The sequence below is a fragment of the Pararge aegeria genome, chromosome 1 (genome assembly GCF_905163445.1).
Source record: "Pararge aegeria chromosome 1, ilParAegt1.1, whole genome shotgun sequence".
In the NCBI taxonomy this organism is placed as follows: Eukaryota; Metazoa; Arthropoda; class Insecta; order Lepidoptera; family Nymphalidae; genus Pararge; species Pararge aegeria.
In genome coordinates, this window is record NC_053180.1 from 6550826 (window position 1) to 6570295 (window position 19470).

At 35.1% G+C, this 19470-nt stretch overlaps 1 protein-coding gene across 4 annotated transcripts in view; it reads left to right on the top strand.

Moving 5' to 3' along the window:
• LOC120623211 (focal adhesion kinase 1) overlaps positions 1-19470 on the top strand; it is a 195264-nt gene that overhangs the window by 134430 nt on the left and 41364 nt on the right. Inside the window, exon 2 of one of the 4 annotated variants that reach the window (XM_039900867.1) lies at positions 18837-18913. The exons of the other annotated variants lie outside the window; for them this stretch is intronic. The gene's annotated coding sequence lies outside the window, so the exon portion shown is untranslated. The remainder of the gene's footprint in view (positions 1-18836; positions 18914-19470) is intronic. 4 annotated transcript variants of the gene reach the window in all.

The window sequence follows — 19470 nt, forward strand, 5'->3', positions numbered from 1 at the left end:
CATGTCTATCGTAATATATCCCCGGTCCATAGTACTAGAGATTTTACGCAAGCGACCAGAAATTATAGGCTCTGTTCAATGACGTATTATGAATAGACGGATTATTAAACTAAAACGGCAAGAGTACCCACTTTAGTGTTCTCGTTCTTTAACTCTTGTAACAAACGAAACTAATAAATATGCCAATCTTTGCCGAAAACGCCCGAAAAAAATTTAAAAAATAAATGAATTTCTAAAATTTTTGCTTTTCTACAGAGTAGCAATATAATGAGAACAGCAGAGCAATTTCTTCATTTATTTACAAAATAAATGAAGAAATTGCTATGCTTTATAGTGATGTATAATCTTGTCATCGAATTGTGTACGATTATTTGAAAGTCGGGCAATTACCTTGTTTCAATATAGCCATTGCAGAAAGCCGCCAACACATCTACACTAATAAAAACATCTTAGGCTCGTTCGTAATAACCCATTTACTTCAATCCGCAAAGAGCTAGAGGGGAACGAAAAAGATTAATCTTGAAATGTGCTCCGAATTTTCTCGAATACCTTTTTGCATTGGATGAAATTTTTTCATTGTTTACATTCGCCGTTTCTTTGTGTACATATTTCATTTGAATATACTCGTATGTATGTAGGTAATAGTGACCTAGTTTCCTCCTTTACATAAACATTGTACCATATATCATTGCCTTCTATTTGAAATTTCGCTTCCAATTTTTTTAGGCGATAAATCGAAATGTATGTGAAAATAACATAGATCATATTATTATTATTGCTTACTAGAATCGCGTTGCCGGTATAAACTATAAATCACTATCTTTTAAGTTATAAGACAGAAGGTCACGGACAGGCCTTCTGTCTATTACCTGAGTTAGTTCACATCTCAAAGATAATTGTTCAACCTCAATTAAAGTATGCAAGAAAAGTTTTTGCAAATTACTACCGGTGTTTGTCTATATTATAGCATCTTGCAGAAGACATGCAAATATATAAGAGAAAAGCCAAATAATCTGTAATGTGATGTCGTAACTAACGTTTTCATACGCTTACATTGCAAACATTGACGAGTTATAACAAATATATGGACCACTGAATTAAACTTCGACTTATCATAATTATCGGTTCAAATGTTAGTCGCCTCTTCTATGTTTATAGTTCGCTTTTGTGCTATCGAGTTCTCCTTGAGCGACTTAGTTTACCCAGCTCCCATCTCCATCCATATTTGCAATGTTAAAGCGTTTATGCCGCTAATTATCTTTGATGTTATACTCGGCTGGAATGTGAACGCGCGAGGAATAGGCAAGTCATCTCACGAGATGTTTACGAGTGTGCGTATACGCATGACAGTCTGCGGCTGTTGTTAAACAAACGTCTATACAAATAGGCCCGCGCTGATTCATGGATCCAGTTCAAACTTCAACAGCTCTCTGAAGTATATTTAGTTAAGTGTCGAGTTTCTAGAGTGATGTCGTTTCTGTCTTATTAGGAAACATGCTTTCAGAGCTGGAAAGTGGAAATATAACATTGGAAATACGTTCCTACTAGGTCAACTGCACATGGTATCGTGGTCCAGTTCCAATATCGTAGATTTAAATGTAAACGTGGGTTTTATAAGGTGAATCGATCACACTTTGTTGGTGCTATTTGTGTTAGGTGTCTTATCAAATAAGCCTTCAGAATCAATTCGAATTATTTTCAATGAGATTTTCAATTACAAATTGATGTTGTTGCTCCAATGATCCATATTCAGTTATACACAAATCTCTAAACGAAACTATATGTGTCTATTAATAGTGCTATTCTATTCCATCAAAATAGTGAAAAAGATGGCACTACAAAAATCCATGTTTAGTTTAGAGTGTTCCACAATGCTCGCCTTTAATAACCATAATTGGGATTGCTGTTTATAAAGATCTAGCTTACAGGCTTTTAGCAACCATAACTACTATTTTATACGTATTTATTTTATAGTGCGATTGTCTTAGTGAATATTTTTTATCAGTGGCTTATGCCTTCTGCTTTATGTGTTCAGTTTATGTTCTGTTAAGTAGGATAGCCACAATATTTTCACTCATTTCACTTTCACTTACACAAAAGCTTGCATCCTTTTTAGTCATCTCTTTACATCCGTGTTATAAAAAATGCTAGTTAAATAGCAGCGAAATATACTGATCAACTTACTATTTAGTAGAATGTCCTTCCAACCTTCAGTGAACGCTTTGGATCTTCTTTTCATCTACATGGCTAGGAACCCTTCTTAGGGATTTCTTTCTGGGCTTCTTTATTACCCAAGATAAGACATATTTTACAAAAGTATGATTACACCGCCATCACTTTCGAGATTGTGAGATAATGACAAAGCCCGAGCCTATAGTGACAAGTAAAAACAATATCTTTATAATTTTTTTTTATTATCATCGTTTATGGGACATAAACCTGTGTCTGACGGTTGAGTGTACCTATTTTTAGATTAGATGACATTTTATAAAATCTGAGCCCGACTGTAAATATGTAGGCATATTAAAGTTGCTATTTACTTGGTTTATTTATTGAAATTATATGTTAAATAACATATATAGATGTATAAAATGTTTATTTCCTCATGATTCAATATATAATTTATTCGAAAGTTTAGTACGCTGCAAAATAGAAGGAAATGTTTTGGTTTCTTATTATTTGGGTTAAAAATATATTGATGACTGTCATTCTGCGACTTCACTTATATGTTACTAAAGAATTTCAATTAATTTATTCATTTATTCAGAATATTGGTAAGGCTACCGAATTGACACAATAAACATGGTGCCGCGATAACTGTTGCAATAGTATAAATTGTAGTTACATCGATATCCTTGGTATTATTAACCCTTTTGATAGCCCTTCGTTATGAATATACTAATTGCGACCCGACTTTCACAAAAAATAACTTTTTCTAGTGTTAGTAATCACAAAACTGTAAGTGAACTTAAATTGGCAGCTCTTAAAGTTATTTTGTTATGGTAACGTTAAGTTAGTTATTTTGGTATGGTTTCATACTAGCTGTTCCCGCGTTCTTCGTCCGTGTTTATTACCGTTTCTTTCTAATCCCGTGGGAACCGTGTAAAAAGTACCCTATGTTACTCTTCGTTGTTTTGAGTAACTACATGCCAAAAATCAAGTTGATTGATTTCTTAGTTATGGCAACAAATAAGCAAACACACTTTCGCATTTATAATAACATTAAAGATTTTTTGCAAACATAGGTTGCTTTAATTTTTATATATTATTAATTTAAATAAAGATTTTAAATTAAATATCGTGCTACCGTTTAAGTGTAATTAAGTTGTAAAGATATTTCCTGTTTTGAGATATAATTATTCTTGTGTAAATTTTTACAAATTTATTTTTAGCGTCACTCTGTGAGACTTCGCCGCGATTACAATAATTGGTGTTTTGATAAAAGTGACTGGCCGAACTTCTTTACGACTTGACAAAGGTGTAAATTATGTATTTAATTCTTAATTTAAAGCTTTTATTTTATTGCTTTCCATTATAAAATTTCCCATTCCTGCCATTGGCCTTTACGTAAACGTACAAGATATTCCCATCAGGAAGGACGTTTAGTTAGTTGAAAGGACGGAGAGAAAATTCAAATTCAAGTTCATTTATTTCAAGTAGACTTAGTTTATATTTACGAGTTGTTTTTAATATAGAAACGTCGAGTCAGTCTGTTTGTAGTGACTCTTCCACCGGTTCGGAAGGCAGATTCTACCGAGGAGAGTCGGCTAAGAACTCAGCAGATTGCTCTTTTCCAACATCATTTTATAGTTTAACAATCTTTACAATTTTTCTGCCTTGTGAGAGATGATAGTTGAGTGGCCTGCTTCCAAGCAGCTTTGTCGTTAAGAAATACATCAATCGTGTAGTAACCATGATCGATTAAATGTGTTTTAGTATATTGTTTAAACGTACGTCAGGTAGATCTTATATTACCTTCGGTATCATGTTATAAAAGCATTTACCCAAAGGAGTTCTGTACTTTTCTCGGACGATATGCAGTTATCACTAATTTATGTCCGTTTCTAGTAAGTCGATTGTTTTTATCGACTTTTTATTTATAATTACTAATGTTTTGTATAATAAAGATTATCGTATACTTATTTCTGTATGGCACGAAGGGATTCGCGTGATCTGTATTTTTATATCGATTTTCTGCAGTATAAATATAGTTTTTATATCAGTAGCTCTGTCCCATAACAAGATCCCATACGACATTCCACTATGCAATGGCTATTTTTTATCCCAGGGAAATAAACAGTTTCCCATGGGATTTGTTAAAACTAGTCATAAACGCTGATGGAGAACGCGAGAAACAGCAAGTAGGTAGATAAAAACAAGTTATAGAGCTTCCAACAGTTGCAGTAGCGTTGTGGGTCTCTACAAGAGTGCCGTAGTTGGGCGTTACTAAGCTGATAAAGACTATGACGACTTAGAGTTTTGACAAAATATATATAATGTGTTACCTATTATTTTTAGTAGAACTAAGAGTAGAATAACAACAAAAATGGGAAATAAATTGGATATATTATCGTAATAAAAAAAAGTAACTAACTAAATAAATATGATTGCCATTCTGTTTCACGAAAAAAAAGAATTGATAGGCCTCGAGCATCCGTGATAGTGATTAACTTTTCCATCAACAATAATGATATGGAAGTAAGGTGATTAACCATATCTGTTTGGGGGAGGGGCTTAAGCGTCTCAGTAATTTCCCTTTTCTCCGTGAGTTTCCAAGGTAGACCAGTTAATCAATAGTTTCCTTACCTACTTTTTTCGTTATTTTTTTTCTTGGTTTTAGTGCAAATCCTGCAACACTGCACTTATAGCCTTAAAAACAAATAACGGTTTGGAATGGACTTAAATTTGAAAATTCGTAATGTAAGTGGCTTGTGGGATAGTGCGTGGTAACCATTTGTACTCACTCAAAAACCGCAAAGGTCTGGAATGCCCTTCCATCTTTCCCGATACCTATAATCTGGGTACCTTTAAATTGTGAGTGGATAGGCATCTTCTGCAAGCGCGCCCCATCTTAGGCCCAGTCAAGCGCTAGTCTAAATATTTGAAAAATATATGTATGTTATATGTCAAAATATATGTATATGTATGTTGACTTAATTTAAGAGACGTTATAGCGACTCCCCCCTGGCGCAGTGGTTAGCGCTGTGATGTTATGAGTAGGGGGGGGGGGTGAGGTCCAACCGTTGACATGATGACGATAATGATGAATTTTCTCTGACTAGCCGTTACCAACCTATCTGCAAACACGTGCCTCAAAGCGATTTGGCGTTCCAATGCGATGTCGCTATTTTATAACTTTTTACATCTAATACTGCAACATCACTAACCATCGAGTGATATTGCAGCCAAGGACTTAACTTTTAGAAAAGAAGAAAAATAAGTAGGCAACAATAAATTACTCGGATGCCAATAGGTCTCACTTTCTATGCGCGAGTATCTAACTCGCGCGAGGCCGAAAGCTAAATAAAATATACGACTTCCGCATGTCTTTATTATGTTTTTTAATAATTCACGCAAATAGGCAAAAATCACTTTGCGAACCCCTTTTTTAAAAGTCTGTTTCAAAAATAGCGTAAGATCAAGATCATATTTAAGTTAACGCCTTTGTTAAAATTAAGGGCTACGAATACAAAGTGTATCTTTTTAAATAACAACAAAATCTTACATTCAAATCACTTCACTGTTATGTAAATCGTATTATCTGTTACTTGTTTACCGAAATAATGTTCGAGATGATCTTTGTCGGTATTCGGTTTAGTCAAGGTTGTACGGTTTAGTTTTGATAAATAACGAAAAGCGTGTAAGGCCAGCCGCTAATGTATGTTTGGCTTGTTGGCAAATAGGCTTTTGTGGTCTAAGTATTCTACTATTGGGCTGTATATCCACTAGATATGTATATAAAAGGTAACTGGAGGTGGTGTAAAGATTTTTTTAAAAAACGGTTTTTTTTATTCCACTGCAAGTAAGCCCTTGACTGCCATCTCACCCGGTGGTAAGTGATGATGCAGTCTAAGATGGTAGCGGGCTAACCTGTTATGGAGTATAGTAATCATACCCCTAATAGGTTTCCACGCGACATCGCACCGGAACACTAAATCGCTTAGCGGCACATCTTTATGGGTAGGGTGGTAACCAGCCACGACCAAAGCCTCCCATCAGACGAAAGGTTAGGTTTGATGATACCCACCAATGATGAGCGAAGATTAAGAGCGGACAAAAGATTTATGATTTTCACTCCTCCAAGCTTGTACTTTGTTCGCTGAAGCCAAGCAGAGAGATGTGGACTTAATTGGTTATGTACAAATCGTCTCCTCGAGGCGGGACGAGAGGAGATGTACGGAGCAGCGCTGCGGACTGGAAATTTCCATTAAAGCGGAGACGAAAATATATATCACCGCTCAGTGGCGTGCACAGGGTTTTTGACTAGGGTATGCATAAATGACAGCCGGCTGGCACAGTGGGCAGCGACCCTGCTTTCTGAGTCCAAGGCCATGGGTTCGATTCCCACAACTGGAAAATGTTTGTGTGATGAATAGGTGTTTTTCAGTGTCTGGGTGTTTATCTGTATATTATAAGTATTTATGTATATTATTCATAAAAATATTCATCAGTCATCTTAGTAGCCATAACACAAGCTTCGCTTACTTTGGGGCTAGATAGCGATGTGTGTATTGTCGTAGTATATTTGTCTATTTATTTATAAAGAAGGAAGATGGCATAAAATTGAAAAATCCTTCCCCTTTATGAGTTTTACATAAATGTTAGAGTAGGCAGTGATTTTACGCATGTATGAAGTGCACGCCACTGTCACCGCTAGACACAAGTAGTATACATCCGCTGCTACCCTCATTTGGATATCTTTTTCACCATTTCCACTGAAGTTAAACGGATTGGGTCAGTGACAAACTTTATTGTTTTGCTCAGACTCTTCTTCTCTCCTCTCGTCTCTGCTTCGCGGGAAACCAACCCATAGTGCTAGGAAAATAAAATAACACGATTTGTGGATTTTCGGTTTAACACGAGTTGTTTGATGTCATAAAGGCTGTTTGCCTTTATGATATCAAACAACTTTACAAGCGATTTATAAACTCAGCGAAAATGTACCTAGAGCTCGTTGTTTTAGTACTGTAGATACATGCATCACTTAGGTATTCTTCGATGACCGAAGTCGATCGAGGATGGGTTAATCTTTCTTAGGTTTTCCCACAGCAGCCTGAACTATCGACCTTGTTACACCGGGCTGGGGCCACGACTGCGTAGTTAAGGCTTTGAGGTCAATACATTTGCTGGGTTAGTCAGTAGATACCTACTGTTGGTTCACGATTGATGGGCAGCGTCGTCGACTAATGCCTGCGATACATGATCAGATCAGTAACGGTCCACTAGACCCTGTCAACCACAAAAAGATAAATGTGTGAAGAAGAGCCATTAATCTGAGAAATAGGAGCTCATGTGAGAACTAGAATTTTGTGCTAACGATTGTTTAAATTTATTACTCGTTATTTTATTATTCTTAATGCTCTATAAATATTCCTAAACTAAGTCACTTTCCGTTGGCCGGCAAACACGATTTGCTAAATTTGGGCGGATATCCTTTGGCACCAATTTTTATTGGTACCTATAATAGTAACGACAATTGTCAATTTAAATAGTTACTAATATATAGAATTGAAATTTATGACTCTGAATTAGAAAATATTTCCTCTTAGCTCATTATAGTTATCCCTTCCCTACTAATATTATAAAATACTTTTTATCCCGACATTAAGCTCGGTTCCTTTGAGAAAGGGGATGAAAGTGTTTGACGATTTTACACCATAACTCCGACAAATTATAACCGATTTAAATAATTATTTTTGTACTATGCGTATATTGTGGTTATAATATGTGTTTAATATTGCCAAAATGTAGTTGGAGATAGAGGACAGAACTGCTCAGCGGACAGCAGCAAACCTCATTTAAGGCTAAGCTATACTGAATACTTGAATGCCAATTGAATGCCACATCAAAAAACAAAATCAAACGCACGAAGTCGCGGGCAACAGCTAGTAGTTATATAAATGATATAAGCATAAACAAGCCACTAAGCATACCATACATTAAATGTAAATAAAGACTTTCCGCATGTTTTTCCGGGAACGGCTGGAAAGATTTTGACGTGACTTAAACAGATTTATATACAGATGTATACTTTAAAAGGCTATCTTAATACCGCGAAAAAAGAAAAAAATATTGAAGTGCTGCTTGGACGAAGTAACATTATATAAACTCAGATTATAAAAATAAAATCACTTTATGATTATACCTCAGTGAAAGGGCAGTAATGGCACCGACAGGTCGTTGCGGAGGACAACCGCTTATTATAAACCGTTATTTATGCAAATAGCAAATATGATATCGACAGTTTTGTTACAAAACGTTCAATTTTTATACACTGACTAAAGGATGAGGTTTTCAATTATTACAAATGGTTTTTCTGAGGGCACTAAGTCATTTTCCCAAGCTGTTTAACTATACTTAATTGTTCTCCTTCTTGCTCTCAGACTTCTCTAAATGGACAACATTTCTTCTTCTTTCACTAACTTTCACTCCTAGAACTAATTATACACTACTTTTATACGCATATGTCTTTTTAGACTTTCATTCCATCCCTTCTTTGGTCTTGCTCTACTTCTTTATGAACAATAATCATTCGCTTGAAATAGTGCTCGCTGACTTCTAAGCCGGCCTAGCCAAGCAGTTGTTACTCTAAACAACGTGTAACGGAATTACAAAATAGTGTTGATGGATGCATAAGTATAATTTATATACCCTGTAAAAATATGAAATCAAAAGAAGCATGTTTATTTTTATTGACCGCGACTTCATCGGCGTTTATTTTAGGTTCGTAAAATCCCGCAGGAACCCTTTATTCACCTGGAATAAACATAAAATGTGTATGTAGAACGGTTACGCCATGGCGTAACCGGTACATGCATAGGTAACAAATGCTATATTGGTATATTGGTTTAAGTCCCACAGGTAACTTTTGTCGTCAATTATCCGGATTAAATATTATCCTATATCCATCTGTAGGATGCAAACTAGGTGTATGCTAAATTTCATCAAGATCAGCCCAGCGTTTGAACCGACATACATTCGCATTTAAATTAGCATGGATTTACGATAAAAAAAAAATAACATGTTGCATTTTACTTTGAAGTTCCAGCTCGTATCGATGCTCGAAAACGGTTCTACTATTGCGAGCGTACTTATCTCTTGCTTTAAAAGCCAGGCGACATAATAGAGGCTATTTCGATACTAGTTACCAAGGATGACAAGGCATGGGAAGCTTAACGGCCTTGCATCAAGTCTGACCAGTTTGAAATAACTTTCTACGAGGGACGCGATGTGCCAACAATTATATAGGTTTTTTATCACCGTGAGCTATCTTAATTACTTTGACGGACCACAAAAACTAATAAACCATGATGGATAAACCAGATTCTCGGTTGCAACAACTGGCATGATGATTGATGAGTTAGCGATAACAGTTAAAACCCCATTAAAGCTGTACAATAGTGATACGAGATCGATATTTCTATTTCACAACTCTATTCTTAATCTTAAAACCCATTCAGCTGAACGTAAACATTTGGAAATTTAGAGAAAATATGCTTTAATCCTAGAGATGTATTAGCAAAGGATTTTTGTTATTTTTTTTTTTTTATCACAAAATGGGGATGAATGTTTGCATAAACGAACGCCTTTAATTATTCCAGTTATATGTCTATGAAACCTGGTATTTATTAGTGGCCCCCAAACCAGTGAAATATAGGTTGAAAGTTTGTATGGAATATCTTTATTTTCAAGATAATTTTCAAGTTATGTCCACGGATATTGGAATTTTGGCTTTCGGTTACAATTAAAGAAGTTAACGTTCCACAGTTTTAATTAATTTCACCAACCATTCGGTGGTTAAATAATGTTTGTAAGTAGATAAGTATTTCATCTTTCAATATGCTTAAATTTGGTATTATACTTTGCATCTTTCTAGATTGACTTTCTGCCTACAGAAAGAAGGCGACTTGTTTTCTTGAGACGAGAGAGAGAAGTTGCTGCCATCCGCTAGTCATTGAATAAAAAGTAGGTTAAGCGTTATAGGTCCAATTACCTCTGTGTGTAAGTATATGACATTTATAGCCTGTAATTTGTGCTATTTGGTGTAGTTAGTGTCGGTACTCCCATTTCGGGGAGTGACCCGTCCATTAGCTAAATGGCCTTTAACGGAATTTTTGCCGTTTCCCTTATTTACTTTATGTGTCCTGTTTCACTAGATATTTTTTTCGTTTTAAGGCGTACTTTTCTAAAGTGTTCATCATCATCATCATCAACCGTCCATTAAAAAGCGAACACAGTACGACTGTTAACATTGGAAAATTCTGTAGGGTTCTTATTTAATTTTTGTATACATTTGGGCATGTCTTAAAGACAATATACATTCCAAATCTCTTGAGGTACCTATATAGAAGCTATGGTGCAATAGAGACACACATTATTCATTTACCCTAATAACATTACACGCCTTTTTTGGGCAGTTTTTTTTGTTTAAATATTATACTATATTTGCTTTCTATTTTACTGAATATAATTCATCATCTCTCATGATCAGTAGGAGGGATAGGAGAGTCACTTATAGGGGTTGGCGGGCTTAAATCATTGATTACTACAGCATGTCAACCTTTCCTTACTCCGAGCCGATCTTTACAGAAAACTGAACTATCTATAAATTTTTGGTCCGAACCGGCAATCGGTCCTCTTGAAGCCTTGTCGAACGTGCCGATAATGTCATTGGAAGGTTAGATATTAGTCATACCTATAAAATAACCAAGTGGCCCACATCTGTGACACTCCTGTGACCTGCATTATAGGGGTCAACAATCTGTCTCGACTCATAACGTCATTTCGATTGTATAAATAATTGATTTTATGTAGATTGCTGTATATATTTACTATAAAGGCTCGCGATCGACTGAAGTAGATTTAGGGGAACGGTGTGAAGTCCACGATACCCCACAGTTTGATATTCTTGCACAGAGGAGAGCGGAGAGGCGGATCAGTGTTGCGAATGCGTCAGTGTTAGATAGTTTTTTCTATATAAAGTGTGGTCAAAATTGTCGCTCACGAATTGGTATGTACAGTCATAGGAGAAAATTCTTTCGAAACAATGTTTGAATCGTCTAGACGACGTGGCCTTAATGATGATGGAATCTAATTGAAGCATTTTGAATGTTTATGGGATACTTAAAATGTGCAAGACGTATGTGCAGACTTCAATAAAATTGGGGTTTGCATTACAAAATAAAGCATACATATATTAGGATAAAAACCAGATGAGGTTAGGTTTTACATTTAGTAGGAGGATAAGGCCGTGGCATGTAACCGTCCTGCCGACAAAGACGTGCCGGCATGAGAGTAAGCATTCCGTTTCCTTGCCGCGTAGGAACCGGTAGGGGTTATGGGTTTAATTTAACTACCATAACCTTTACAGGTTATACCGCTTTCATCTTAGACTGCATCATCAATTACTATCATGATCAGATAAGATTGTATTCAAGTGCTAACTTATAGTGAAATAAAAAAACAAACAACAGGTACCCTAAGTATTCCTGAGAAGTAAAAGAAATCTCCAGCTATGAAATGTTACAGTGATTTAATTTGCTCACATAAACTATTTTTATTTTTAGCTTATTTCTGCTTTAAGCGCACTTCGCACGAACTCGACGTAAAGGTTGTCTGAAATATCTTAAACCGCAAGAGATCATTAAAACAGCCGTACTGTATATTATTTACTGTCGTTATTAGGCCGATTGGAATCGCGCCAAAGGACCCGATGAGTCAGGGATACAGGGAACTTGTGTGCGCCTGTGTGACATTGATATTTTAGCTTCCGCGGTTTCAAGCCTTTTGTTTCAATAAATCATCTTTGTATTGCTAATTAATTTACTTACTTCCTATACCTTCTATGCCAACTACCTCATTAGTCTACGATTGCGGATCATGAGATATCGGGTTCGAAACTCTGGTCATTCCATTTATTGTTAGGTATTTTTATTAGTAAGTATTAATTATCCGTTTTTTATTATAAGTTTCTTGAAATCTGACGAACGTTAATTCTTCAAAAACATTTCTTCGCAATTTCAGTGCACATCATATATCTACTTACCTGTTATTTTAAATACACTTTTTACTACTTCCAAGTATAATACCTATATTCTATCCAAATTATATCTATATCCCAATTATAATTATATGTTATTGAGGGAAGTAAAAAATGAAACCAATTTAAGAGCACTCCCTTTTGAAAAATACAAGTGTCCATGTCTGTCTTCATCGTCCAAAAGAGGACGATAAAAAAAAACATGGAATTAAAAAACCTTTGCTTGGCGATCATGTATTAGTATCAAACACATCACTCGTTCACCTTGTGCATATCTCGTGAAAAGCCATCCCTCTTCCAAACAGGTGCGGATACATACCTGACACCAAGTTAATTTACTGGTTTATCCTATGAACAGGACGATACACTTGTAGGTTAATTGCTTATTTACTAAAATAGCAAACTTGTCTTTAGAACGCCCGGTTAAGGACGTATAGCGTTATCAATAATTTACTATCTACTATATATTTCAATGATCATAAGTTACTAATATTTATTTATTAGTAAAATTTTGATCGCACACCAAATTCATATGACAAAATCTCCGGTTTTAATTAAAACTTTTAATTAAATCTGTTGTTTTACTTAAAATGAGATATTTGTTAACTGTTATTGCCTTTTCGTGACTAAACTCAGTGACATCCTGAGAAATTGGGTTTGCCACTAGCAAATCTACGAAAATAGGCTACCAGGCTCGTGGGTGGGAGTTCTTATCAAAAAACACTATTTATTGTTTGATTGATTGATCATAATCACCATGCCGTCTGAATGCTGGGCATAGGTCTTTTGTAGGAAGTTCCAAATTTTACTGCATTGTTCTTTATGCTCTATTTGTTCAATGTCGTTTTTCCATCTAGTCGCTCTATCAACGCTGCACTTTGTTTAAGTAGTAATTTAAAATTAATGAAGTGTTATAAAATTATGGTAATCACCTCATTGCAATTTAAAAATGTAAATACCATATAGTCAATATTGTCTTAATTTAAGTTAGACATTTTCGACTAGGAAGTCTGCAAAGTCCCATTTTGTAATGAGAGCTATGTGATATGTCCCCGTCCTAAAAGTTTACTGCAATAACCCGTTCAGGTGCTTTCCGAAGTTCAGGGAAATGGCAATACGTAAGTGAATCGTGAGGTTAGCTGTCCCAAATGATTAATGCTTTCGGTTAAAATAATGTCATCTACAACGCACTTAGTTAAATACGACCTGAATTTACCCATGCCACTGCTAACGCGTTCCGTTCCGTATACTAGTCAGTCAGATAGACGTCAGTAACCGCAGAGGAATTCTTCATACACGTAAATGTAAAAGTACACAACAAAAACAATTTTAAGGTTCGTTATGCGTCAACACATTGAGAATTACGGTATAATTCTTATCTTTGATAAAAATCCAAATAAATAGGGATAGATATTATATTTGTCTCCTCATCTATTTAAATGTTTTTGGGAACTGATCCTTGGAAATACTGAATTTAACGGAAAATCCACGGGCACGGGCATATGATTAATTAGGTGTACTGGTGTAGGAGTCAATTGGGTACGGTACGGAACAATTGTGGGGGGGTTTAATTTTTAAATTGTATGGCTCTTATCGTGACTTTATCCGCTAAACAATTTATAAATCTACTTATATGCTCTTCTAATATTTTGTGAACATCATATGATCAATTTTATTTATAACAATACAAGATGCATTGCTTAATGAATCTGCCTGCAGCAATTATTCTGTTCTAATTAACTGAAAAATCCGTAAGAGAACGGCAAAGTTTCCAAGAATGAAATCTCACAAAACTTTTTAATTAACCGACCCGTTTTTTCCCGACTTATACGCAAGTTGACTTCATTTAAATTCTTTCTGCTCCACAAAACCACTGTCATGTTAATTATTTAATCATAAAGGTTATTCTTTATCGGAATAATTTATATAATAAACTAAAAAATGATGTCCGTAATAAAAAACTGCAACGTATCTAAATCGTAACAGGGTACCTACTACCTAGGGTTTTAGATTTTAGGATAAAAATTGATTAACAAAAAAACCCAATGGCTATACCTTGTGGCATCTATTCATTAAACATAACTACGTAATTGCCCAGGACCTAGTGATACACTTTATAAAAAAAAAAAAACTATACTTTCAGTTCGTGTCAGTTACAACGTGGTTGATAAAATTGGAACTGGATTTTATTGTACATATTCGCAGTACTAGACTGATCTCTACGAAGTAAATAAATCCGAAAAAATCCAGACAGGCGTCACCCCTCGTCCTGTATTTTCCTGCTCCTAGACAGACACGTCCTGAACAAAACTTATTTGGTTTCGCTCCCAGTTTACTTTACAAAATCGAAAACAAACTTTTCAGCGAGAAATACTGCCTGTAAAAACACTAGTTTCCCAACAACAGAAGACACAACAAAGTTCCGTGATTGGATTAGAATGCAATGTGTTTTCTTGTTTTACTTTACAGTTTCTATTATTACTGTCCTCTAACGTTTCTTGAAAACTTAATTCTTTCGTCGTATTAAAATTTAAGGTTTTTTTTTATATATATTTTAATAACGGGCAAACGAGCAAGTGGGTCACCTGATGTTTAGTGATCACCACCACCAATAAACATCTGCAGCACCAGAGGGGCCATCGATGCGTTGCCGGCTTTTAAGGAATTTGTTTATCCGCCCCTTGAATAACCCTAGATTTTATTTTTGAGGAAACACATCAGATGGGAGATTATTCCACAATTTGAAAGTGCGCGGTAGAAATAATCTGGTATTTTGAATAGTAAAAAAATTAAGTCTAGTTTTAACTTTTGATAATGTAAGTAAGTACTATTCAAATGTAGACTGCAAATTCGTTTCTTGGTTTGCTTTATCTCTGTTTTATAAAATCACTGCTTATAAGATAGCTAATTAATTATATCTCTACATGTCCTACATTCTATTTGATAGCAAATCGATTGATTGCACCGGTGATGCAATGGTGATTAAATTAGATGATTGCATAGGTGACCTAATTTTAAGGCCTCTTCTTTTCGTCGGTGTCTCGGAATTCGGAAATACGTTAAGCCGTCAGTCATTATGAAGTAACCTGTGTCATATTTCGGTCACGTATAACCATGACTAAGCTTTGGTTCGTTAACCCACTAAGGCCCACTTGCTCCAACCAGGATTATTTTCTTCAACTCAGAGTTAGCTGCTAATATGGGTTTAAGTAACATCTATGACTTGCGCAACCAAGTGTTAGGGACTAACCTTGGGTAATATTTCAAAACTTTTAACCCACCAATATTGGAGGCTTAAATAACTAACTCAGGATTAGTAATATCAAAATTGATTATTATGAGAGAGCGCATACCTCTATTATGAGGGTTTGTGTAACAAGTTTATGATAAAATGACACCAAATTGAAGTATAGTTTCAATAACCAAAATGTAATGTCTATCAAAAGTGTCTAAAGTTCTAAACACAAAATACATTAAACAGTAATAGACAGTGTTGTTGGGGAAAAGGGACATATTAGTGTAACACTAATGGTTCGCTAAAACAAATCGCGGATTAACTATACTGTTTTTCTTCATTGGCGCTATACAATATAGAATAAAAACTATAACCATTTCACTCGGAAGTTAATAAACCCGGTTTTACGTAAATATAACCAAACTATTAGCGCAAGCTGGCTAAAGAATAATGAATAATATAACCGCGAAACAGCGGCGTCTTCCTCCATGATCCTATTTCCTGCGAGAGGAGCCCTGTGCCCAGCTGTTTTATGAATGATGACTTTTTGTGATTTACTGTCTTTTTCTCGGCTCAATCGCTGCACCGATAGTGACGAAACTTGGTTCAGAGATAGCTTGCTTGGGGCCATTTTTATTCCGGGAAAGCACCCGTAGACCATTCGTGCGGGATTTTATAAACTTAATTTGGTAACCTATGTAGGATATAGCTGCAAAACCAAAGCTGCTTTTTGGCAAAAAAAACAAAATTTGAATGCAGATTTCTCGCATCCTGGAGACAAAAATAGGATACTTTAAGCCCTAAAAATACCCGGTTCATACGGGATTAAAAACACAAAAAACACAACCGATCGAAATTGTAGATACTACGAGTATCTAGTAGGTTGTTATATTAGATACTTTAACTTAAAACGATACAATATGGCTTACTTCAGCTGCTCATATAGATCTTTTTATCGCAAAAACTCGGTCCAGCACTAAAAAGATAAACCCTGTTCCGAAATGATTGACGTCCACAATCAGTCAGCGTTTGGACCATTCGTCAGCCCATTCGACATTTGTATCGGATAATCCATTAAATTTGTTGCCTGTTACGAATTTCGGATGTGAAAAATGGCTTTGCAGGATGAAGGCTTTAAATACCAAACTATTTATCATTTATGGCCGTTAAAAATTCTACTTCAAGAACACTAATATACCATAATATGATTTACCTCATCATAGTTACCTTAGATCTAAAAACATTATAGAAATATAATAAAACATTATAGTTATTAAAGTGTTTGCTACTATACTCTACTGTATAATTAGCCGTATTAATTATTCATAACATAACTAGTACATACAATTTTAACATTAATTTCCTATGCAAAACATGACAAATAGAAAAAAAACATCACTTCAAATTCATCACTACACAGTCAAAATTCTATCCAAGGTAAGTCTAATAAACGTTTGAGTACGTAAGTCTTCGAATTTTCAAGCAACTGTCATTGGAACACATTGCATACGACATAAGGTATTCCATTTTAGGCGCCATTCGAGTCCCACGCTCGCATTACATTACCGGCATAATGCTTCCAAAGAAAAATGCTCTGTAAAATTGTGGCCAAAAGAAATAAAGTAGCTTGAAGTAGATTTAGAAGTTGTATACCGGCATATACAGTTTGGTTGTCTTTAGCGTCTGTTCCGGCTATTGTGTGCGAGTACCTCCCCCAATTGGATGCCGAGACAAAAATATCATTGATTGATTACTGAGAATGACTGCCGAAATACTGAATCCATAGAGGCACAATGAAATCGTCATCTAAAATACGTGACGCACTGTTACGTTATGTTATGTTTACGTTTCTATTATTTACTAGTCGCTGCTTGGAACTTCCAACTTCCTTATGTACAACGGTATAGATGTTTCTGACTTTATCTATCTGTCCCGTTTAATTACAAAGTACGCTCTGCAGATCTTAGCCGTAATCTGTACGATTTACAAACTCTCTTTCAGAGTAACTAAAATAAAAACTACGTCCCCACAAACTTACTTTGTTTATCTGCTCTTCAAAATTGTATTTATTGGGTAACCTATTTGTTTGACAATATAATTTCCCGCACATATACGCATAGGAACCTTTAATTTAAAAGCTCAAACATAACGTTCAAGTGTATAACGTTAATTTAATTTATGTGGTAAAAACAAATAATGGTTGCCGACGAAGTCTAATGAATCTAGTTACATACATTGCGGGAGAAACTAATTTTCACTCTAAGCATCATAAACTGCTTTCACAATGAATCCATATGATTTTAAACTTTATTCTTAATTATAATTTTAACAATTATTAATTATAATTGCGTTAATATTCGTTTTTTTTTATTCCTCCTAAATGATTGAGGGAAGCAGTTGTACTTGCCTGAATCATACAGCAGAAATGTAACTAATCTAAATTCTTTTAACGGGTAATAAGAATAAATTGAATTAATAGCTAAATTAATTAACTAGTTAAATTGACCACAGCTAAATCTCAGGGTCCCACATTCAAGTCACAGTATTTACGCAGTAAATATGTAAATTATTGTTCGTCGATTGCCCTTTTCTGCTTTCACGTAGGTCTCCATGCTGCCTACGACAGTGTTATAAATTTCATTAATCCCTTTTCTTATAAGTTGATATCAATATTTCGTAACCAACTATAAAATTAGATTAATTCTTTGCCTTGCTGTAACTGGTTACAAATCTATACTCTTATATCGTCATTAATTTCATATTTTTAGTAAGAAATGGCGCAAACTGGTTCAGAGACAAATTGATCTTCAACGCTACGTTCTTATTGACTTAAAAGTTTATTTTTCTAAAGAAACCATGATAAATGATGTAGCTTATTACAATTCAACGTTCCGTCCTGAATGTTCTATATCATCTCATCTATCATTTAGCTTTTTTCGCAAATCGCTTACAAAAAGTTTCAGATACTAATCCAATCTAAAAGAAAACTTGCTAGATATAATGATTATAATGAAAGTACGGCTTGTGTTATACACATTTGTATTCAAAATCCTATCTTTGTGGGTTTTAAATATTTTGCAATCGATAATATGTTTATCTGTTAAGTTGCAATGCTTACGTAGGTCTCGATATAATGTCTCCATCGATTTCAAGAATTGCGTTGCCTGACTCAGGGAGCTCATCGAAATGATAATGTCTGTACAATAGGTATTACTTCCTGTGATTCAGCCGTTTCCTTCGCCACATTAGGTGGCCTTTTTTTGTTGGTCATTTATCATCGGATTATTGTTTGCAGTCATATGCGATTGTTTTATTGTTTATAATTTACTTCTTGACTGTTAGTAAACACTGTTGCGTTGTGAATAATCCTCAATGTGTGAATTCACCAGTTGTTCTATACGGATGTGTTTTTTCGTATGGTAAGTAAATAATATTTAACTTCTTTAGAGAAAACTGTGATATTGGTGTTTTTCAAGCACAACTTAAACTGTATTTATTTTTTGTGCAATACGTTTCTACTTTCCCACAATCTGCTGATGCATCTGCATCAAAAATGGATAACCATAAAATCGCTACGATATGTAATGCCTCACGGTAGGATGTATACGAATAACGTCGCATACTAAACGACCGCTCAGGAAGCAGCGTACGACAGGACGTAATATACCCGTACGGTATGTTAATATGTTCCTAGAGGAATAAATGTTTAGAACTAGCAAATGCTTGCAACTTCGGTCGTCGAATTAAAGTTTCCCATATTATTATATTCCGGATTATTTTCTTTATTTAAATCTATTTATAATCTATTAAAAATATAAAAGCTACTACAATATCCGCCGTCATACAGCAGTTCCGGTAGCCCTGTGTATCAGATAAGCTATTATATCCATTCATTGTATGCTTTGCCTTACGCGCGTGCTATCACTCCGTTCTCGTATTATTACTTTATCTAGAATTCGTAGGCGTAATGCATGAT